Source organism: Peromyscus californicus, unplaced genomic scaffold (genome assembly GCF_007827085.1).
Source record: "Peromyscus californicus insignis strain IS unplaced genomic scaffold, ASM782708v3 Scaffold_33__1_contigs__length_539039, whole genome shotgun sequence".
Classification (NCBI taxonomy): Eukaryota; Metazoa; Chordata; class Mammalia; order Rodentia; family Cricetidae; genus Peromyscus; species Peromyscus californicus.
The window spans coordinates 292,133-306,929 of record NW_026294544.1 but is presented as its reverse complement, the minus strand read 5'-3'; the positions used below and the strand labels follow the sequence as shown (position 1 = coordinate 306,929).

General features: G+C 40.8%; 1 protein-coding gene across 1 annotated transcript in view; it reads left to right on the top strand.

Moving 5' to 3' along the window:
* Nucleotides 1-9,966: 9,966 nt before the first annotated feature.
* The window catches only part of LOC128121186 (uncharacterized), a 29,302-nt gene continuing 24,471 nt past the window's right edge, over nucleotides 9,967-14,797 (top strand). Inside the window, exon 1 of the mRNA XM_052755606.1 lies at nucleotides 9,967-10,089. The gene's annotated coding sequence lies outside the window, so the exon portion shown is untranslated. The remainder of the gene's footprint in view (nucleotides 10,090-14,797) is intronic.

The window sequence follows — 14,797 nt, the reverse complement described above, 5'->3', positions numbered from 1 at the left end:
TCTGTTTCCGTCATTACTGTCATTACTCTTAACATTCCTATCTTCCTGGTCTTAAAAGAACAGCCAAATAAGTTCTATGAACAGCTTTCTATGGTTTTTGCCACCTAAATTCTTCATATCATCCACATTCTTCCAAAAGACAATATCCAAAGTTCTATTTAGGAACAACACCACTTTTGTTGTTCCAGTTTTTGTTATAAGTTGCTTTTATCCTGCTGTGATTAAATTTTCTGACAAGAAATATCTCAGGCAATGAATGGGTTTATTTGGCTGATTGTGTCAGATTACACTCCATCGACTTGTGAGATTAGGATGGAAACTCATGCTAACAATTGAAGGCAAAACCAATGGGCCAAGATTGTTCCTGGGCTTCTCTCTTGCCTAGTCATTCTCTCATACTCAGACAGCTTCCTTTTCCAGCCCAGGCCTACTTTCTTTAGGATATTGCCACCCTCAATTGAGGAGCCTTCCTGCATCAATCATCAATCAACACAATCTATCACAGACAAAGCAGTTTCTGGCTATTATGAATAAAGCAACTATGAACATATTTGAGCAAGTATCTTTGTGGTTATATGGAGGGGCATCATTCAGGTAAATGCCCAATAGTAGTATAGCTGAATCTAGTACAAAATGACTCTCAGTATTCTGAGGATTGCATATTGATTTCCACAGTAGTTATACAAATTTGCACTTGCAACAGCAATGAATCCCCTTGCCCCTTGTCCTTGCTAGCATTATCTGTCACTTGTGTTATTGTTCTTAACCATTCTGAAAGGTGTAAGATGAAATCTCAAAGTAGTTTTGATATGTATTTCCCTGATGGCTAAGAATGTTGCACATTTCTTCAAGTGTTTCTCAGCCACTTTAGATTCACTACTGAGAATACTTTTTGGAGGTGTATCCCATTTATACTTGGATTATTTGGTTTGTTGTATAGTTTCTTGCTTTCTTTACTATCCACAGTCAGGCAAGCTAGAATCACATACACAAACATGGTATACTCACTTATAAGTGGATATTAGCAGTTAAGTAAGATATAACCACAGTAATCACAGTTAATGACAGTACAATCAATAGATGCAGAGAGGCTAAATAACAACAATGACCCTAGGCAGGATGTGCGGCTATCCCTTGGAGGAGAAAGTAGAATGCATATTTTGAGTTGCACTGGAGGCTGGTAGAGATGGGAACAGTCAAAATCAGGTGAGTAAGGAAGGGACAGAGGGGAAGAAGAAGGTAGGGAGAGATACCTGGAATACAGGAGCTTTTAGAAGGGGGCATGAAAACAATGCATTGCAAATATCCTGGAACCTATAGGGGTGACCCTAGTGAGGACTGCAAATAATTAAGAATATGGAAGCTGAATCAGGCATCTTCTATAACGATATAAGGCTTCCAGTGATGGAACTGGGACACCAAGCCAGCCACTAAATATTCAATTGACACTTGCCCTGCCTACAAGGTATGCTGAGTCAAGGCTGGCTGGCCATCAGCACATAAAATTTCCACACTCCTTACATCCCCAGTCAGTCTTGTCTTTCTTCATGAACAACACATCAACTAGTATATTCTTGGGAATTACAAAATCACTCCTCCTGCAGCAATCAGGTCCTTTTTCATAATGGTGCATCCAACAGCTCTTTGCCTACCCTGTTTCGCCCAGCAGTGTACACAATAAACTATTACCTCTATTCTGGTCTAAAGACAGAAAATATTCTTCACATGCAAATCCTTTTCCTTTTACTGCAATAGATATTCAATTGCATGACTCAGATAGATAGTTTGAAACTCTGAGATAGTACAATCATTCAATGTAAGATTTTGCAGGTGTGATAAAGAAGACAGCAATGTCACTGCCCTGGAGAGCAACAGACTGGGACCAAGGCCACTTGTGTCAATATAAGAGAGTTTGTGTCAGAAACATTTTTCTATCAGGATCAAAATGCAGGTGCCTTAGAATTAATATGCCTTCCCAGGGGGAAATCACTACACACACTTAAGAGGTTAATAAGGAAAAAAATATCTTTAATGATAGCATGCATCCATCTCCACCTAAGGCACACAGAGGTTCCAGCCTAGAAAAGATTTTTGCATTCAAAATATGTTATCATCCTTGTGACTTTTAGATTCAGCATCCAGATTACACTTTGAGCAATATAAAGAGGGACAGAAGATTGCAAGTCTACCCACTTAGATATATGGGAGACTTACACAGCAAGGATGTTTCCCAAATTATTTCTTAAATAGCCCAGTGAAACAGCAGGAGTTTCTTCAGTGACAGGGTTTGGAGGAGAAGGTCACAAGGAATGAGAAAGAGAGGAGAAGTATAAGGTAGAAAAGATAAAAGCTGGGGTGGGGAGGTCTTGCACTATCTATGTGCCATGTCAACTAAGCTTCTTAAGAAGAATAGCAACATTTAAACTACGTCCAGGGGGGAAAGGGAAGGAAATGGATGACTTCTATGAAGTCAGCTCAAACTATCATACAATGGGACAGATTCAGGTTCTGAAGCAGTTCCACCACAAAAGCCCTAGTCCCAGGCCATTACCAGCTCTCCAAAGCATATTCCTGGTTTTAGGGAAGGAGCTCTGTTTTGATTTCAATACATCAGGCCCTAAGGTAAAGCTCCCAAGGCTTAGGTCCCATGCTTTAACTGCCTTCCCAAGAATTTTCCTCCTCCATTCCTGAGGGTGTAAATGAGATCCTTGCTTGATCAGACAACTCTGTAACACAATAGTGTTTTACTTTTCTTCCTTCTTTTTTATTTTAGAGAGTTTTTCACTGTGTAGCTTTGGAGCTTGTCCTGGAACTCACTCTGTAGACCAGACTGACCTCAAACTCACAGAGATCACCCTGCCTCTGCCTCCCAAGTGAGTGATGGGATCAAAGGTGTGCACCACCACCACCCCGCTAGTGTTTCACTTTTCCAATAGTTGTCACCTGGTGTCATATTGCCCATCTGGCAGAACTCTGCTTTGCTCAAGAAGAACACTGGAACTTTAAGGCATGGCAGGACTTAAGGTTGGTTGTGCCCTGTAATGCCTCAATGAGCAGCTTGTTAGATATTTTTTGATACAAGGTTAGGCCTAGTGGCTGGTTATAAACCAGGGGTGGCTCCTTTGTAATGGTTTGGAGCCAAACATCTGGATAATCAAGTGAACAAATGTGTATTCTACTGTCCTAATCTCTAACAGGCCTGGCTACAGTACACTTATCTTTGGGGGGATTTTTTGAGGCAGTCCTCCCTTAACTAAATTCTATTTTGTGAGACTTACTATCTCCTAAGAATTAGTAAATCTGTTATATCACCAATTCTACCCTTCTACATCACACCTTAGTAGTGGAGTGATACCCAACACATAAGATGCCTTTTACAACCTCCACAAAAGTAAGTGTAAATGGATCTTAAATGTGAAAAGTAAATGCAAAGTGCTAAACCTTTACAAGGTACTGGAGAAACTAGGCCTCTTCAATTTGAAAAACTACTTTTTGGAAGGGCGCGAAAACAGCTTGACTGCATAATGCCATGGCAGGTCTAATGGCCCAGACACAGCTTCTGTGACTGGCTTACTAGCAGGCAACAGCCAGATACAGAAAAATCCATAAGATTATACCACCCAGGGATCCACCCATAGATGGGGAAGCACCTAATATGCCAAACACTCTGAAAATTAGATAAGGTGGCTAGATGTCCCTGAGTCTAGCACACACCTATTTTTGTTTTATAGATACCCCTAGACAATTGTCAGCCAATCAGGGTCCTGAACCCTGAAAATCCCCTCACCCCAAACACTGCTATTATGAAAACCGCACTCCATCTCAGCTCAGGGCTCTCTGCCCTCACTGCTGTGTGGGACTAAAACATCAAGCCTCTGAGCTTGAAAATAAAGGCTCTTTGCTTTTGCATACTGGATTCAGTCTCCATGTTGGTCTTTAGGGGATTCCTGTGAACTAAGCATAACACTTTTAATGGGAGCACCAAAAGCATGATGAAGTTGACTACAAAGATGTTTCTACAAACATCTCCCAGCTCCCCATTCTGTGTGTAGATTCAGCCCACAGAGCAAAGTTATTGAGAGGCCTACCCTGGGACAGGAAGTTTCAAGGACCACATGGGACCTCACAGGACAGGGATTCTGGCTGCAGGTTCCCACCCATATCTGGTGAGGCCCCACCACACTGTCTTCTGCACCTCATCATCTGCCCCACCCCATCTGGGGACAGCAACACCTCACTCACAATGTTGTGGTTTCCAGCTGGTCCATGCTTTCTGCTCAGCTCCCTGCAGCAGCACTCACAGCAGATGACATGAAACCACTGGCACCTTCTCCTCTTCAAATTCAAGCCTGAAGCCGGCTGCTGGAAGAACTCTGCACCATTTCTTACTGACAGGTCACCTGGAGGGCCTGATTGTCTAGTGAGGCCTGAGTGACAAGAGCACCACTGATAGGGTTACACTATGCTTAAAAAACACAGCACAGTGGTTCTTAAGCCTGGCTTCCACAGAAGGCATTTTCTAAATCAGCAGATATATGCATTTCAATAGCACTTGTCCCGGGCTCCAGTACAAACCCTGCTATCTTATTGCACTCCATAGACACTTTCCCTTCTTCCCCTGGATACAATGTCACTAGCTAGTGTGCACAGCCCACTGTACTGTGTGGTGTGGGATGATTCCCTGTCACACAGGTGGAAGGGTTTCCAGAATATTAACAACTGAAAACAGATTTAAAGACAAAAGATGTTTGTAACATGAATTGTTACGTGGTCTTATTAATAAAAACCTGGAGCCAGATATTGGGGTGAAAACTGAAAGATCAGAGAAGCGGAACAAGCCACAGCCAACCTCACCTCATAAACTCTTCAGCTGATCCTGTTTCCTCAGACTGAAAGCCTTTGAGGCCTCACTTCTGAAGGTCTCAAGTGAAGGGATTAAAAAGCCTCCATTTCCTGATCCTCATGCCTTATATACCTTTCTGTATCCCACCATCAATTCCTGGGATTAAAGGTGTGTGTCCTTCCTAAGCAAAGACATGAGATCTCAAGTGCTGGGATTAAAGCTGTGTGCCTGCACACCTGACTCTCTTCCCAGTGTGGCTTTGAACTCACAGAGATCCAAATGGATCTCTGCTTTCCAAGTGATAGGATTAAAGGCATGTGTGCCACCACAGTCTGATCTCTATGTCTAAATAGATGATGTTTCTGTCCTCTGATAGCCAGATGTGTTTTTTTTCTTGGAGCACGAATAAAATATCACACAGATGTGTATTCTGTGACTTCACATTGAGGTGAACTAGAAGAACTAGTTCACAAACAGATTAGGAACTAGACCACAAACATGATAATAGGTCTTTCTCCCATCAGAAAGCTGGATGAGCATGTCCCTAGAGTTACAATGTGCTTACAGAACACAGCAGAGTGCTTCCTGGCCCATTGTTCTACCCCTGACCCAGGCCTTTTCCAGGACTACAGAGTTTTACATTTCAGTAGAACTTGCCCCTGATTTCAATAACAGATACTTTATCTTCCTGCACTCCATAGGTGCTTTCCCTTCTTCCTCATGGAGACAAAGTGGATAGCTTGTACAGTCCATTGCACAATGTGGAGTGGAGTGATTCCCCTCTTCCCCAGGAGGAGGAGTGTCCAGAATATTAACAATTAAATAGATTTTAGGACACAACAGATGGTGTTTGTTCTGTGGTTTCACACTGAGGAGAGGTGAACTGAAGGTACTTTTAATGTTGACACAGGGACTTCAGACAACCAGGAGAGAAAAGCAGAAACCAGATCATAAACAAGATGATCATTCCTTCTCCCACCACAAGGCTGGATGATGGCTCCATTGTTTTAGGAATTTCCTTACGAAATTCAATCTCTTGACAATTTAATAGTAAGAAGTGAAGTCTTCACAATAAGTTGAATACTTAGAGAAATGGAGCAAGGATGAACGCAGCTATGAACAGTATTTTTAACTAGAACAATTTCCACAGCAGACAGGTGAAAAACATCAAAGCACAGCAGTACTAGTCAAGGGATATTTTTACCTCAAAGTCATGCAGGAACAAATATAAATTATAAAAATGATGGAAAGACATGCCTCTGGCATGTTCATATTGCAGTACAAGGTCTTACCTGAAAGTCAAGGAAATGGCACCATGAAAGTAGATTGCTTTGGAGACTTCACTCCCTGTCAGTCTTGACCTTTGATCTAAAAGATAGCTGTACCAATGTGACAGTTCACACAAGTTCAAACGATAGGGAACACAAACACACAAAACTTCAAGAAAATGTCATCTATCAGCATTGTGGTCACTGCTCTTAATTGGATGACTCTACTGAGCTATTTTCAGCTCAGAACAAGGCTGCTTTTGCCTCTGGAGGCTGGCTCTGAAGAAGGCCACAGATCTTTCCATGATGGACACAAAGGAGTTCATTTTCACCATCTCTGGCTGCTGTCTGTCTCAGGCCTGTGACACCACTGAAGAGAAATCCATTCTTTAATTTTTACTGTTTTAACTTTACTTAGGTGGGAGATTTGCCTACATGTCTCTCTGCACAGTATCTAAAGCGTCCAGAAGAAGGCAGGAGATGACCAGGACTGGAGCTAGAGCAAATGTTTAGCCACCATGTGGGTTCTAGGAATAGAACTTAGGTATTCTGTAACAACCCCCAATGCTACCAATTGCTGAGCCATGTCTTGAGCCCTTCTTTTTAATTAAAATGTATTGTTATAATTTTACTTAAAAGATATTACATCACTTTCTCTTTTTTTCTCTTCACTCCATCCCTTCTCATATATTTCCATTCCAACTTCTTCCTTGAAACCTATGTATGAATAAGTATAATGATATACATGAAGACAGTCTACTAAGTCTGTTTTTTGGAGATTTTATGTACATGGTTGCGGGGATGAGAGCCTTGAGGAATTATACATTAGTGACACAGAAAAATACTCAAGCTTGTATGTCAAAGATCACTATTAAACGTGTTTCAAGTAGGAGGCCTGGTACATGTCCATGAATTCATAGTCTGGGTTCTGTTCATCTTGTGCATCAAACTGGGTGGTGGAGCAGTCTCATTTTTATTAAGTGGATAAAATAACCAGACCCAAAATAACTTTGGTGGAAAATATTCACTTGACTCAAAATTTTATTGTACATCCCTACCAAAGAAAATGTCATTTTTTATGGTCCCCAAAGTCTCATGTTAATCATAACATTAGACATTTCCCATAGTCTTTAAAAATTCCAACATTTAAAGAGTCTACAGTTTCCTAAAGTTATATTCTGAACAAAAAAATGAGTAACAGCCTAGTCCACTGTTTTCACAAAGGGAAGAACAGCATCCTGCATCTCATTGTGCAAATTCTGAGACTCTTAATGGCATTCTGGGATCTCATGGACTAGACAAGCTCCATGTTTCAGGCTTTGCCATCCTTAACACACACAGCTTTCCTACAGTGCCAATACGATTGCACAGTTGCACCTCTCCTTGGTTATCCTATGGTTCTAGAATCGAACATAGCTTCAGGTTCCTGCTGTAAGCAGTGTTTTCCCAAGCCCTCTATGCAGGTATTTCAAATCTGTGACATAGTCATCATCTCTCCATGAGCCCTTCAATCTCAGATTGGCAGTCAAGACACCAAGGAAGAAGAATCTCACAAACGCCCAAACATCTGGGCTCTACGCAGATTGCAAACAAGGGTAGTCTCTATTCCTTCAATCTACTGTATGTTGATTCTACTATTAACCTGATCACATTCTATCCATAGTCTGGAGTCAGAGAATGATAAAAGTTGGTTCTTATTACATAATCCAGTACCAAGACCATGGAATGGAATGAAGCTATCACTTCTGGAAGAGAGAAAAGGCCTCTCCTATCAATGAACTTCATATACAAGACAATCTCTCAAAAGCACACCCCAGAGAATAACATGATCTAGATAATCCTTCCCAGGTGTGCCTGGAGGAGTGTCCCTTAGCTGATTCTAAATCTTATCAAGTTGAAACTCAATATTAACCATCACACAAAATTAATAAAATTTACTGCATAGACAGAAAACTTTTCTTTTTTTTTAGTGATATCTCAAATATGAATGAGCCATGTTTGAGGCCAAAGCATGTAAAAACTTTTGAGCCTGGACTTACTCCTTTCCCAGATATAAGCAGCAATTTTCTGAAGATTGCAGGACCAAATTATGAACCTCATGTAGAGTAAGGCACAGTGTAGAACTCTTCTGATCCACACTTTTACCTCATTAACACAGAGTCCCATCCAAGCATCCTCAGTAACTGACCTATGATCATGTTTCCAAAGAAAAGGAGAGAGAGACAGACAGACACACAGAAAGACACTGAGAAGAGAGAGACACAGAGACTCCCTAAGAACCCATTGAAATGGATCTTACAAAATCACCAAACCTGTAAGATGGCTTCCTATCAATTAAGTGGGGCTCTCCCTCATAAGACTACACTTTCCCAAACTTCTTTCTACTAATATCTGCAAAATTCCATAATAAAAATTTCTTTTTACCCAGGTATCATCATGTGTGATAGAGGCTGGTGGACATCTTCAAGTTCCAGGCCTAGCATATCTACTACATAGAGAGTTCCAGGCCAGACAAGGTTAAAATGTGAGTCTCAAAAGTCACAAAATTCTCTGCTTCATAAACTTGAGGGCTGTGAAAATGGTTGAACACATAAAGTGCTCACCTTGCAACTATCACTTTACTTCTGCATTAAAGACAGTTTCAAGAGTGCATGCCAGTAATCCAGTGTTTTTAAGGCAAGAGAAAAGGCAGACAGGAGAAATCCTGCAAGCCTATTGACATGTGATAGCAAATTACTGACCCTGTCTCAAACATGCTAAAGGGAAAGGACCACCATCCAAAATTGTCCTCTGACTCTTACACCCAAACCATGACATATATGCACACCTGTCCACACATAAATGAGCACATACATTCAAATAATCATAAGTATATGCATAATAATATTATAATCATAGGATGGGGCACACATATTTTATTCCAATACTTGGATGGTAAAGACAGGCAAAGTTCGGGGAGTTTGGGACCAATGTTGCCTACATTCTGAGTTCAGGGACAACTAGAGATATATAGAAAAAACCTGTCTTAAAATAAAATTCCAACTCTGATTTGTATTGACTCATCCTGGAAATGTTTTACAAAATGCACTGAAGTGTCCCAGCTTAACTGCTGCAGTGGTCTCATGGTTCAGGACAATAACTCTTAAAGTCATTTTAGGTGTCCGCCACTAGTCTCTGATAAATCATTTTCAGGAATGAATAGAGCTGAGTATGGTAGCAGAGCCAGGTAGATAGATCTCTTTGAATTTGGCCTATATGGTGCATACACACACACACACACACACACACACACACACACACACACACACACACACAAACAAATAGTTGAATATAATTTTGCTTTGTTGTTTGAGACAAGATCTCATTAGAAAGTTCCAGCTAGCCTAAAAATCACCCTGTACAGTTTAATGAATAATATATATTGAAAATATGGAATATACAAAACAAACAAAAAATAATATACATTGAATATATAAGATAAAATTGCCAGGACGTGATGGTGCATACCTTTAATCCCAGAACTCAGAAGACAGAGGCCAGCAGATCTCTGTGAGTTCGAGGACAGCCTGGTGTAGAGAGTGAATTCCAGGATAGCTAGGACTGTTTCAATGAAAAACCCTCTCCCAAAACAAAACAAAACAAATAGACTGTAAGGAACACATGTAAGGCCTAGGGTGAACAACCCTGGTCAGGAATGATAAGCAATAGAATGATGTAAGTAAACCACAAATGGAGTAGTGATAAGCTATAAGCTATGTGTGGAAGTAGGGATAAGACTAGAAACCTAGCCAGGAAAGAATATAAAAGATGAAGCCTCAGACCTGACCAACAGAGCTCGTCAGGCCCTCACGCGAGACGACTCTCCTCTGCCAGAGACGTGAGATCCTGTCCCCAGTGCAGACGTGGCTGACCTGAGGAAGGCTGACCCAAGATCCAGAGGAACAGACGTGGCGAGTCCGGACCTGTATACCCGGAGAGGTACTCCTGCTTCCATTGGAAGACAGGATGAATATTGCTTGTAATCTTACTGTGTGAATAAATGAGTGTTATACCAAGTCTGAATCAAGAGTGATTATTCCTCCCCCGTAACTGGGGTATGTGCTCGCTACAGTTGGCGTAGTCGGCAGGATTTTGGGCTTAAAGCCTCCTTGACCACTGAGCACTGGGGAATGTAAAATAAGTAATACAAAAGAATTGGCTATTACTCTGGTGGAGTAACAAATTACAGGAAACCAAATAAACTAGCAAGTGACCTCAAAGCCGCTCTGAGAAATCAACTCCTCGAAGTCAACTCTGAGGACCTAAAGAAAATCTGAAGGTCCAAGGAGGAAGAACTGGTAGGAGAGAGAGTATCAGAAGCAGACGGGAAACACCACCCTCCCTAAGGGTGCGGAGTACCGAAAGAATACCGGACACCTTGATGCCAACCCAGACCCCTGGGGAAGAGCGGAAGGTGCTGGGAAAGAGCTAAATGAGGCGCTGGCTGGCCAAAAGGATAGAAAGGATTGCGGATTTGAAATTTGAAAAATTGATAACTGATTCTTTGAATCAGTCTAAACGAATTAGTGACTGGGAGTGGTACCGTAGGAAAAAATTAATTAAATTTTTGTACGGCTTGGTATACCACTTACAATGAATAGATTAATTAAGAAATTTAAGAAGACTAACATCTCCCCAGTGACAGGTAGAGAATACCAAGATGAGGTTGAAGAACAGTGGGGAAAAGTAGCCTCCAAGGTTAAAAATAAGGCCGGCATGAAATCAGTAAATGTAACTAACACATTAACAAATCCGGATGTGGTAGAACAAGAATTAGAGGGATGTAGCAAGGCACAAACTACCGCACTGCTTATGAAAACGGTGCAGGATATTGATAAGGACAGATTAATGGGCAAAAGGCTAGCCTTAAACATAGTGAGGAAGGAACAGGAGCGTAGCGCTACTCCTGGATGGAATGGATGTAACACCGTACCATCATTTCCTGTCTCTACCCAAAGTAAGAGAACTCCTATTAGAAGTACTATATCAGCTCTGAACCCCTTCAGCACTGGAGGAGGTAGTAATCGTCCCAAATTTGAAATGGGAACGAAGTTTGAGGAAATCAGGCCATATACTCCTCAGGAGATCTCAGAATTACGGAAAGATTATGCCCAAAATGGACAGAAAGACGCAGAATATATGTGCCGACTGTGGGAAAAGGGAGCTGACACAGTCATGTTAACTGATCTAGAAATGAGAAAGATCAGAAACATAGTAGAGAACCCCTCAGTATCAGAAGCTCTAGAGCATGTAATTGAGACATCAAAAGGCGATACACATCCACTATTAGATTGGATTACTGCAGCTTGGAGATTTGCATTTCCAACATTAGACCTCACTCAATTTGAATCAGCAGCACAGTGGACAACATATGCACAAGCCATAAAACAATGTAGAAAATTAGGCATATTGTATTTCATATACAACCAGGTACCCACACCTCAAGCCGCACCTTTTACACCACAATTTAAAAAGATCATTATTAAAGGAGCTCCAGCACACCTTAAAATGAGCCTAGCTGGACCCCTGCAGGCATGTCAAACCATCTCAGATGCCATGGAATTCTCTAAATCTTACAGGGAAATGGACATAGACAAGGTAGTATCATTCAATGTTAATAAGAAACAGGACAAGAAGAAATTTACACCGCGGTTTTCGAACATAAGACCATTTGGGAAAGCTAATCAAATGCCCATAAGACAGAATGCAAATAAACCATGGAACCCAATTAGAAGGTTGACAGGAAGGAAAAATATCCCATGGAGAGAGACACAGAGCAACCCATGGAGACAGACATGCCAACCAAAACCTTTTTTAGGCAATCGAAATTTCAAACCAAATTTCAGACCAAAATTTTTCAATCAGAACAATCACAGGCCCCCAAGAGCAGGACCCCCCAGACGCTACATACCAAGACGGACTTGATCAACCCGGCTGGTAGACCATTCGTAGCTATACCTATAATAACTAACAAAGGGCCGAGAATAGTAAAATGGCTAATAGATACAGGTTCTGAAATTAGTATAATAACGGAATTTACAGAACATTTTAAAACTGATAAAAGGATTATAATACAGGGAGTAGCAGCAGAAACAGAAGTACCAGTAATAAAATTAAGACTCAAATTATATAATAAGGAATATGAGATTGAAGCAGCTAGCTTCAATGCACCCTGTAATATCCTAGGCATTAAAGAAATAAGAAAATTATTCCCAGACTTTCTAAATAATAAGAGAATAGCTAAGGTCAGATGTAATCTAGCAGAAGTAAAAATACAACCTATTAAATTACCACACACACCCCCGACCTTCACGGCACAATACCCTATCAAAGGAGGTATTAAGGAAATAACAGAGACTATACAAACTTTGCTAAAAGAAGGCATTATAGAGAAATCTCAATCATTCAATTATAACAGCCCAGTATGGCCGGTGCTGAAACCTAATGGCAAATGGAGATTTACAGTTGACTTCAGGAGAATAAATGAAAAAACACCTAAACTTCCAGGACAACTTCCTGATGTGGAAGACATCTTTCTTAGAATTAAAAATTCAGCTCCAAAGGCAATGGCAACTATAGACTTAAGTGATATGTTCTTTGGAATCCCATTACACCCAACATCTAGGGAACTTACTACATTTACATGGCAAGGACAGCAATATCAATTCTTGAGACTCCCTCAAGGGTATTTGAACAGTCCTATTATTGCACACAACACCTTAACAACTACATTAAAGAGCTTCGAGCCAGAATCAGACTGTAACATATATACCTATGTAGATGATATAATGATAGTAGGAGAAGCCATTGAAAAAGTACAAAGTACATTAGAGAAACTAATTCAACATTTAAGAAATGAAGGATGGACTATAAACCTAGAAAAAGTAAATAAAGCAGGAACAGAAGTAAAATTCTTAGGGGTACATTGGACTACAGAAGGACCAACAATACCCGAAACAATAATAGATAAATTAAAACAAATTAAGCGACCCCAGAATAAAACTGAGGTACAACATCTAATTGGCCTATTTGCATATTGGAGGCAACATATTCCATACTTACAGATCATATTACAGCCTTTATATAAAATAACAAAGAAAGCACAGGATTTTGAATGGGACCAAAACTGCGAAAATGCCGTTAAATTGGTACTGGAATATATAAACCAGTATAGCCACCTATATTATATACAGCCCGGTGACCACATATTTGTGGACATCTTGTATATGCAGGGTTATGGTAATTGGAATATATTTTCAAAAAATAAAGACAGGGAAACGCCAATAGGCTTCTACTGCAAGAAATTCCCATGGTCAGAGAACAAATATTCGCTGTTCGAAAGAACCATATGGACAGCCTACGAGGCATTCAGGACAATCCACTCACTGCTCAAAGAGAACCATGTGACTCTCCGATCACATATACCCATTTTGGACTGGGTAAAGGCACCAGGAGAGGCATGGGCTGGACTACCCATGGAAGGAAAGGTACTTCAATGGAAATGGTACCTTCAGGAGTTCCTTCGATCAACACCTCTGTCAGCAAAGGGGTCGGTACCAGCGGTATCGGAGTCGATACTTCAGTCCGACAGGCCCATGACTCCAGAGGGATACATTTTCCCAACCTCAACCCCTCCCCAGAAACAGGTACCAATGGGCCATTGGGGGACTAGAGAGTACGATCCCTCTCTGGTTAATGCCTGGTTCACCGATGGATCAGCAACCACGGTGAACAACAAAGTGAGATGGAGAGCAGCCGCTTATAGACCTGGGGATGGAATGGTCATTACAGACCAGGGCACTGATAAATCAGCCCAACATGCAGAAGTTATAGCCGCACTATTGGCGATAAGACAAACTATAAAGGACAATTATAAACAAATTTATTTATACACCGATTCATGGTGTGTGGCAAATGGCATAGCAGTATGGTCAGGTAAATGGAGAAATAATGGATGGAAAATTAATGGTAAAGACATATGGTCAAAGGCAGCATGGCAGGAATTGGATGCAGCAAGCAGACTAATCAAAATCATAGTATACCATGTAGATGCACATACCAAGAAACAGGATGAGACAAGTAAAAACAATGAAGTAGTAGACAAACTAGCTTCAGTGTTAAGTATAAAGTTAAAAGGTACATGGAAGGCAAACATTAATCCAGAAACAGGAAAAGGTAAAATACAGAGAGAATGGATACAGGTAAGACCATCAACTAAGGACATACCTATAAGTACAGAGGAGATACTGAAAATCCATGAGCAGTTAGGACATATAGGTACACATGCACTAAAAAGTTGGTTCGATAAAAGAAATCTTAAGATAACATGGCAGACAATAAGGAAAGCAATCAATAGTTGCAACAATTGCCCAAAGGCTATTACAAGATTAACACACAATTACCAAGGGATAATAGGACACCGAATGGATTTTAATAGAATCCTACAAATAGACTTCATAGGACCGTTAAACAGCTTCAAGGGAAAATATTGCTGCACCCTAGTAGACATAACAACAGGTCTCGGGATGGCCCGAGAAAGCACACACCCAGACCAAAACACAACAATACTTACAGTCTGGGGATGGTGTGCAGCATATGGAATACCTGATATAATACAATCAGACCAAGGAACTCATTTCACAGGAGC